The sequence below is a fragment of the Spea bombifrons genome, chromosome 1, assembly GCF_027358695.1.
Source record: "Spea bombifrons isolate aSpeBom1 chromosome 1, aSpeBom1.2.pri, whole genome shotgun sequence".
Taxonomy (NCBI): Eukaryota; Metazoa; Chordata; class Amphibia; order Anura; family Pelobatidae; genus Spea; species Spea bombifrons.
The window spans coordinates 65818359-65828404 of NC_071087.1; positions in this window are offsets into that span (position 1 = coordinate 65818359).

The window sequence follows — 10046 nt, forward strand, 5'->3', positions numbered from 1 at the left end:
GTTTGATCCACCGTAAGATCAAGATCTTTATACATCATATACTTTATATGTTATATTGTATATCTGGGGTCATTCCCCTCAAGTACCCGGGTATGTGGAATTTTATAAGTCTTTTATGTATATATATATATATATGTCTGTTTTGTTCTTTTTTTGTATTTTGTATTTTTTTCTACAAAAATTCAATAAAGAGTATATTTTAAAAAAAAATGTTTGAGTCACAGAGGGTGGCCAGAATTTACTCTGGTGTGTCCATGATAGAGGAGCTGACGGGTTGCAAGCTATCAGCCTACCAATCAGCTTTTCTACCTCCACATGTAATCTGCGTGGGTATGTCAGTGTGTGTGTTTGTCCAGGTTTGGCCTCCTTTTGGGGCTTCATACGAATCGCCAAATTTACCAAAATTATTATTATTTTTACTTTTTGGCCTGTTTTTCATTTGCTAGACTACTAGAAATCCTGAGGTTGGATGAGCCTTCCTGAGCCCTGCGGAGCATTTCTAGGTGTTCTAATCTGCCTTTTTCTGGCTAGGCACAAGGGGAACATGCTAAGTAATAAAACTTATCACTGCCATTAAACGTTGTAGTTGATTGTGCCAAATTGAACCTGGCACATGGCCTTATCAGTGTGAATTAAATCCCAGGAAGAATATGTTTCCTAAGGGATTCAATATTTTTAAAGGCCTTCTTAATTATTTCCATAGTGGTGAAAACATTAATAGCACATCACATTACAGTAATGGGATTAACCATAAATCCCACAAATATTAGATTTCAGTCTCCATGAGATATTACTCTAACTTTAACCATGCCACCCAACAGCATGCCAATGTTTTTTTTCACTTAGTTAAATTATTCCCTACTTAAGGGATACACACATTTGCATCCAGAAGATTAATGAGCGGATAGCAACCTGCTCATTTCAACAAATTATCACTAATTATATTGTGAGCTTTTTTCTTCAGCAGTGCTGTTTATTTAGTTATTTTCTTCAGTCTCATTTCGTATTTTGTTTATGGGGGTGGGACTTTTTTCTTGCAAATCGAACAAACATTAGGAAGGCTCGGAGTCTTCATCATTCAGTATGGCATCACAATGGAGTCTTATACATAAGTTTTACATTTTGTTTAATCCTTATGCGCAAAAAAAAAAGAAAATTTCCTGGTGGGCCAGTCCGGCCCTGCTACTGCCAATCACCCTGCTGGTCTTCCCTGCAAAATTTTTTTTAATATACCGATACTGCCAGGGTGCTCTAAATACCGGCTGTCCCGGTGAAATACCGGCCAGGTAGCAAACCTACTACGGTGAGACGAAGAGCTGAGGCACGGCCATTGGGCTGCGTGGTGCACGCACGCCGGCCCCTTTAATTCCATGAACGCCAGCCTCCACCCGTTGCCCCCACCAGACACCAGGGAGTCAGGAGCAGTGGTAAGTCGGGGGGGGGGGTGGTATAAGGCATTTCTGGAGGCAGAGTGACATATAGAGGGTTAAAAGGCATGTCATGGGGCAGAGTGGCATATAGGAGGGTATAAGGCATATCAGGGAGGCAGAGTGGCATATAGTGGGGTATAAGGCATTTCTAGGGGCAGAGTGTCAAGCAGATGTGCATAACTGGGGGGGCAGGTTGGCAAATAAAAGGGAAAAAAAATCATCTCAATCATAGCTTTTCTTAAATATGAAAAAATAATTTACATCAATTAATAAAGAAATACGTTTCTTACAAGAATATCGTGAAGAATAATCACTGTTTTGTTCCACTGAATAAAATTGATCTAAAAATGTTTGCAGTAGCAAATGTTTTGATTCCATTATGTCTAATGTATTTAATTTATTAGGGCCTTTTAACACTTTTGCTTTCTGGCATTTTAATGCAAATAATGTGATAAAAAGAATGTTTATTTGTATGGCAAATAGTGTGACTCAGGTCTGCATAAGGGGTGCGTCTGGGTATAAGAGCTCGACCGCGAGATAAACTATATGGGGTTGGTCTCCAAATGTTTCCAGGGCTGCTTTTCATTCCCAGGAGGGGAGCACCCATTAGAGCGCAGAAACTTTACTGCATTGTTGTAATTTACACTACTTCACAGATTTACCTGATGTTTAATAAAGGACATAATGACATACACTGCTGATTATGCCTCTCTGATGTTTTCTGTTTAGTATAGTTTTTTTTTTTACACTAAATAAAGGGAGTTATGTGGAAACATAAGGATATATTATATACACACACAAAAAAAAAAATTTTCATTCATATTGCCATAAATGGATGAAAATAAAAGTATTATAATTATTGTATCATTTTCTTAAGGAGTATTTGAAGCAAATTTAGCTGCGAAGATGATTTTAAATTGAAGGTCACTAAACATTTAGGTAAATGCATTTTTTTCCCCTCAAAAATCTTTACAGATCTCAGTGCAGTGGTCTGTGCCGTCACTCACAACAGCATCATGAATACACTAGTACGCTAGACAGAATTTACATTGGCTAGGACTGAAAGCCAGTATGATTTTAGATGAGTCTAAGGGAGCCTCCAAATCTCTAGCATAATCTGTTATCAGGCACATGAAAAGAAAGAAAACGGCTTGTGAGATTCAGTTGAATTAACTCAAGGTGAATATCCTCAGGCTTTGAAATGAGCAATGCATAAAATGTGCAATGTCTTTTTTTGAATGGTCAAACACATCAGGATCTTCCTTTCTCACAGAGGCCAGTTTTCATTCTTATTCTGAAGAGTGATGTAATTTTGGCAAAATCTACTGGAATATTAGTTTGTGGTTTATTTCAGCAGCCTAGGCCGCAAAACAAAGACTTAATGTATGCCAATAATAAGAGACCGATGCCAAAATGTAAAACAAAGGTTCTTCTAAACACATTAAAAATAATAGATGTTAACTTTTGATGCTTACTTGCTGTAGTGTGCCTTGTATAAGGCATCAAAATCTAACAGTACTGTTAGAACAGGGACAGAACCACAATTGAGACCACGTTAAAGCTGTGTTTAAATACGGTTGCTTTATTCAAAGTAGGATAAGGTTGTCTTACTGCCTGAGCTACAAAAGCTGGGTAACTAAAATAATAGACCAGGGAGGAGCAGTAGACATAGCTGATCAAAATTTCAGTAAGCCATTTGACACTGCCCCTCATGCAAGACATAAATAGATGCAGTGTTTGGATGTTAAACAGATCAACAGATAAGGCAACTGCACCCTTATGCAGTGATCCATTCAATAGTACCGAATGCTGCTGATCATCTGGAGACCAATCAGAATCATCAGTAAGAAAAAAAAAAAATTTTGGTTTGCCGGTAGGTAGGCAGAAAAATGTAAAAAAATAAAAAGGGGGGGGGGAATTTGGCATTGTTTTAAGTTTTCAGGGGGCAATTGTGTTTTTTTGTTGCTAGATAGGTAGGGAGAAACATTGTAAGTTGTATACAGCTGAGCAGGCGTACACTGTGTTGACTCTGCCTCAGACACTGACCCCATATACGATACCTCTTGCGTCACTTCAAATGAAAAGGTCAGTCCACTGCAGGATGATGAGCCCTGGGTGCCTGACAACATTGTGGCACCAGATTTTCCTCCTTTATGGTAACACCTGGCATAAGTAGCCATATAGACACTAATGGAGTTTGTGAGCCACATCATATTTTAAGCTATTTCCGACTGGCAGCTTGTTGGATGTCATAGCTCACCAAAATAAATATATGCCAGTCATTATTTAGCAGAACACCACAATTTATTTTATTGTAAGTGCCATTCCTGGCATCCTACTGACAGAATAATAATAAAAAAAGCCTTAAACCTGCTGCTAGGCATCGTAAAAAAGACATTACTTACCTCCTACTGGAGTGAAACCCCTACCCTAGCTACTCCAATATCTCCTGCAGTGATGAACAGGGATATATTTTTGATTTAAAACCTTTTGTTTTTTCATTTCTCTGATTATACCATGTGTCGTCCTAGAACTGACCCATCATAGGACATGCTTTACAAAATAAGACCTATTGTAAAGCACCTGTCTAATACACCTCACAGCAGAATATCGACATTGGCAAGTCCTTAATGCAGTATAAAACAAGGCTAATTTTTAAACAAACTTAGAAAGAAAAAAAAAGAGCAGCTTTTCAATGCACTCACTTTGCAGGTTTGTCTGTTTATTTAAGTATGTTAAGAAGATGAAATAAGGATTTGTGTTTTTAATTTACCGGACTCTTGCTGAATCAATCCGTATGACAGTGGGATTCCAGAAACAACGGCACATGACTGCTCGGTATGCTTCCATACTACGGAAAATAGATGAGGGTAGATTGCCTACACGGTTTGGACTTCATTTTTTCCTTTTTCTAAAGATGCAGCTGGATACATTTTGGTGGGCTTCTCTGCAGTGATAGTATTATATACATATATTATCTAAGAATAATGCAAAGGTTGATGAAGAAAGCAACGGAAAGAGAGAATTCTTACCTGGGAATTCCTTTTCCTTGTCCATTTCCAGGTGGCACATGAGAAGTAGGCTCCGCCTACCAGGTAGGGCAGGAAACACTATAAAAAAAGGATACCTCCCCCTTCCTCCCCAGTGTGGTTAAAAAGAAAGACTCAGACAAATAATAGCAAAAACCAAATAGATTTTAATGGGCGGGGAAAAAGTGTGCCACCTGGAAATGGACAAGGAAAAGGAATTCCCAGGTAAGAATTCTCTCTTTCCCTTGCCATTCCAGGTGGCACATGAGAAGAATTAGCAAGATAGGGAGGGAAGGATTCCAGTCTGAAGGACACGACGACCAAATTGAGACTCGTCTGAGAGATGAAGGTTCAGCCTGTAGTGCCTTACGAACGTATGGATCGACCTCCAGGTCGCTGCCTTGCAAATGAGAGACGGAGACACCCCGGAGAGTTCGGCCCAGGAAGTTGAGACGGATCTGGTCGAGTGAGCCTTCAGGCCGGAGGGAGGTACTCTTCCCGCGGAGACGTAACATAAAGCGATAGCGTCCTTAAGCCAGCGGCTCACGGAAGCCCTGGATACTGATCTGCCCTTGCGGGGCCCCGCAAAGGACAGAAAGAGAGAATCGGATTTCTTCCAGGCCGACGTACGTGAGAGATATGACAGGATACATCTCCGCAGGTCTAGCGAATGGAGTTCCAGTTCTTTGGGATTCTTGGGATCCGGACAGAGTGTAGGTAGGACGATCTCCTGATCCGCATGAAAAGGGGAGACCACTTTAGGGAGAAACTCTGGAGGCAAACGAAGGATAATGCAGTCCGGCAGAATCCTGAGAAAAGGTTCAACTCTGGAGAGAGCCTGGATTTCGCTCACCCTCCTAGCGGAAGTGAGGGCTACGAGGAGGACAACCTTGTAGGTGAGCAGCTTAAGAGAGGTATCTACTAGAGGCTCAAATGGAGACAAGGTGAGTTGATGCAATACGAGATTAAGGTCCCAAGGAGGGACCGACGGCCGGATCCTAGGGCGAAGTCTACACATTCCCTTAGAAAATCTGGAGATCCACGGATGAGAGGCCAGATTGAAATCCAAGAAGTTACTCAGTGCTGAGATCTGGACCTTGATAGTAGCAGGTTGAAATCCTTTATCAAAGCCATCTTGAAAAAAGTGCAGCACCTCGCGGATAGATGGAGTGGATACTTCATGCACATTGCACCAGGCGATGAATGTCTCCCAAACCTTTTGGTACTTGGTGGCCGTAGAAATTTTGCGGCTGGAGAGAATGGTGTTCACCACAGATGCAGCTAATCCTTTGGAGGACAAGATCTCCCTTTCAGAAGCCATGCAGAGAGGTTGAATCGGAATGGATCTGGGTGGAGAACAGGACCTTGAATGAGAAGATCCTTCACCTGAGGAAGAAGCAAAGGTTCGTCTATGGACAAGGTGGTAAGGTCCGAGAACCAGATCCTGCGAGGCCAGAAAGGAACAACCAGGATGACTTTTTGAGGGTTTCCCCGAATTTTCCGGAGTACTCTGGAGATAAGGGGAAGCGGAGGAAAAACGTATGCGAGGTCGAAATCCCAGGTCTGTGAGAGTGCTTCCAGTGCTCGGGGCTGACCGACTGGTGAAAGAGAAAAAAACTCCTTTACCTGAGCGTTCAGGTGCGTGGCCATCAGGTCTATCTGAGGAGTGCCCCATTTCCTTGTTATGAGGGCGAAGACTTTTTTGTTTAAGGACCATTCTCCTGGAGGTACTGATTTCCTGCTGAGGTAATCCGCCTCCTGATTCAGAGACCCCTTGATATGAACCGCAGAGAGTGTGCAGAGATTGAACTCCGCCCATCTGCAGATCTGAGCAGTCAGGGTCTGCAGGCGTCTGCTTCTGGTGCCACCTTGTTTGGAAAGGTAGGCCACCACGGTGATGTTGTCTGAAAGGATCCTGATGGACTTGTGCCGCAGGATTGAAGACCAGAACCTGAGAGCCCTCCAGACCGCCAGTAGTTCTAGAAAATTGATGTGTAGGCTTGATTCTTGGGGAGACCAGGATCCCTGGGCAAAATGGCTTCCCATGACGGCACCCCAGCCTGTCAAACTGGCGTCGGTGGAGATTACCACCCAATCTCTCGTCTGCCAAGGGAGACCCTGCGAAAGATTCTTGGTTGACAGCCACCAACGGAGTGACTCCCGAACGAGGGGAGAAAGCCGGACCTTCTTGTGTAGGGATGTCTGGGAGCGATCCCAGTGATCCAGTAAAAATTGTTGAAGGGGTCTTGCGTGAGCCAGTGCCCAGGGAACCGCCGGGATGGAGGAAGTCATGAGACCGAGCAAGGACATGACGGATCTGAGGGACACTGACTTGTACTGCAGGACTGTATGTGAGAATTCCCGTAACCTTAGGATCTTGTCCTGCGGGAGAAACGTCTTCTGTACTTCTGAATCGAGGATCATTCCCAGAAAAGACCGACGTCTGTTTGGCAGAAACTTTGACTTTAGGGGGTTCACTAACCATCCCAGTTTGTGGAGCGTCCTGAGGGAAAATTCTAGATGAGATTGGAGCAATGATGCCGAAGCTGCTATCAGGAGCCAATCGTCCAGGTATGGGACCACCTTTATGCCTCTTTGCCTCAGGAAGGCCACGACGACTGACATGAGTTTTGTGAAGATTCGTGGTGCTGAAGCAATCCCAAAGGGAAGCGCCCGAAACTGAAGATGCCGAATCCCTTGAGGTAGTGGAACGGCCAGACGGAGGAATCTTTGGTGGTCTTCTCTGATGAGGACATGTAGATAGGCGTCTCGCAGGTCTATAGTGACCATGAAGTCCCCCGATGAAACAACCTCCGTGGCGGACTTCAGGGATTCCATCCGGAACCTGTTGTATCTGATGCAGGCATTTACCAACTGTAGATTGATTATTAGTCTGAATTTCCCGGATGGTTTTGGTACGACAAAGACGTGGGAATAAGTTCCCTCTCCTATTTCTTGAAGAGGCACCGGGACCAGAGCCCTTTCGTGAATAAGGTTGTTGAGTGTGGAGAAGAATCCCGCTCTTTTCCAAGGATCTGTGGGAGGCATGGACAGCAGGAATCGCTGGGCAGGTAGGTGAGTAAACTCCGGAGCATAGCCTTGATTGATGATGCGAAGAACCCAGGGGTCTGAGGTGATCTCTTCCCAGGCATGCAGGAAACCGGATAGCCTGCCCCCTACCTGAAACCTGCTGGCGTCAAAACTTCCCTGATTTGCCGTCCCTGCCTCTGCCTCTTCCTCTCTGGAATCTGCCTCTCGCGTAGGGTTTACCCCGAAAGGACTGGTACTCTTGATAGGATGTTGAGGGCCTGTAGGACTCCCTGTCTCTTGGAGCTCTGAAATAATTGGACCTGAAACGCGGTGGTCCCTTCCTCTGAGGTAACCAGTGCTTATCACCCGTGGTGGATTCCAGAATCGTGTCAAGGTCGCTGCCGAAGAGGTGGTTCCCCTGGAACGGAATGCTGCACAGCTTGTGTTTGGAGGCGTTATCTGCAGACCACGACTTGAGCCAGAGCGCTCGTCTAGAAACCGCAGAAAGTGCCGTAGCTTTAGCAGATGTACGGACAGATTCAATGGAAGCATCGGAGATGAAGTCAATAGCTAGGCAGGTGTCGGACAAGTTTCTTGCGACCTGCTCAGACCCTGGGATAGCTGCAAGATCTTCCACTGCTTGTTGGAGCCAGATCTTAATGGCTCTAGAAGTTGACGCTATTGCAATGGCTGGACGAAAGTTCGCCGCTGCTGCCTCAAAAGCCCTCTTGGCGGCATTCTCAGCCCGCCGGTCCATGGGGTCTTTGAAGTGGGACGCGTCCTCCATCGGAATGGCTGTTTTCTTCGTAGCCTTGGCTACTGCGGTGTCTACTTTCGGGACTTCCCAGGCCTCAGAATTCTTGCCATCAAAGGGAAACAGCTTTTTGGTTCTGGAAGACGTGAAGAATCTCCGGTCCGGATATTTCCACTGCTCCGTGATTATGGCCGAAAGCGAGTCGTGAACTGGAAAGGTCTGCGGCTTCCTAGAGTGACCCTGAAAAGGATCCGGTTTTGAAACTGGTATATCATCCTGTAGATTTAGAGTAGATCTGACTGCAGAGATTAGCTTCCCTGTTTCTTCGACTGGGAAGAAAAAGGTTTCTTCTTTAACTTCCCCCTCCTCATCCGAAGACTGGGGGTCATTAGACTTGTAGTCGTATTCAGAAAAGGGTGCCGAATAATCTTCCAGGGTATCTGGTAGAACATTTGGAGGACCCTGCTGGAAAAGATGATGCTGAGACACCGGCCCCTGAGCGGAGCTTGCCATGGCACGAAAACAGTCAAAGGTGGACTGCAGCTCCCCCTTCAACCAGGAGGTAAATTCTGAATTGGAAACATCTTTAGGCCGAGAGCAGGAGCTGCACATTTTGGCCGTAGGATCGTGTAAGGTCTTTTTACAAGATGAGCAGGCTTTATGTTTCGTTTTCCCCACAGACTTCCTATGTGGGGAGGCCTCAGAAGGAATGTCTGGATTTTTGTCTGACATAACTGAGGAGAAAAACACAAAAGTTATAACATCAGAAAGCAATGGAATAGGCCATAGAAATCTCTCTCTAAACTAGGAGAGAAAACACCTACTTGAAAAGGCAATATACAGTCCTCAGGCACAGGCAGGCAAAAAAAGAGGAGTAAAAAATCCAATAATACAGTACAGGTCGAAGAGCATGGAAAGATCTTACCCATTCTGGCGTTTTTATAGAGGCATTTAGGCGCCAAGGCCCGGAAACCGTCACATCCGGAAATTCCTCGTCAATTGACCTCTCGTGACCCCGGACGGAAGCCGGAGTAATTGCAGAGAGGAGATAATAAAACCGGGTGCCGAGAGATCGGCACTGCCGGCTTAAAGAAAACTGCTCGCGCCGGAGCGCTCTCCTGCCGCCGCACGCTGAGGATTCCCCCTCCCCGGGACGGAGAGAACCGGAGCCCGGGGATGTACGTCCCAGTGAGCCCCCTGGGCTGTGGGCAACGTATAACGAGGACTGAGCCTCGTGTTACCGCGATTACCGCGGAGTTTACAGCCTCCGAGGCTGCCGCATCACCCTGGATCCACCGGGACCACTACCGGGTGTCGGGAGAGAGGATGCCCCCCCGGGGCTCCAAGAAAACAAAAAAAGAGGTAAGCTTCAGCCTAACCGCTACCTGAGTAGGGCAGGAAACAACACTGGGGAGGAAGGGGGAGGTATCCTTTTTTTATAGTGTTTCCTGCCCTACCTGGTAGGCGGAGCCTACTTCTCATGTGCCACCTGGAATGGCAAGGGAAATTAACTTTATGGCAGCCTTTGTCAGAGATTGGTGACAAATGGTTGCTTGATGTGTCCAAATGCTCCTAGTGAAATAGCTTTCTTGTCTCCAGAAATATATACTTTGGTGGGGGTATTTTGAGCTGCTGGACGGCTAAACAGTGCCAGACACAAGCCTCTCACACCACAGGTTTCATTTTGTTCTGCTCACCCGTCTGTCCTTCAAAAAAACAACAGAGAACTTCTCCTGCAACAGGTCACTGGGGTGGGCCCTTTATAATGTAAAGTGACAAGGGGTTCATTCATCAAAGTGAAAG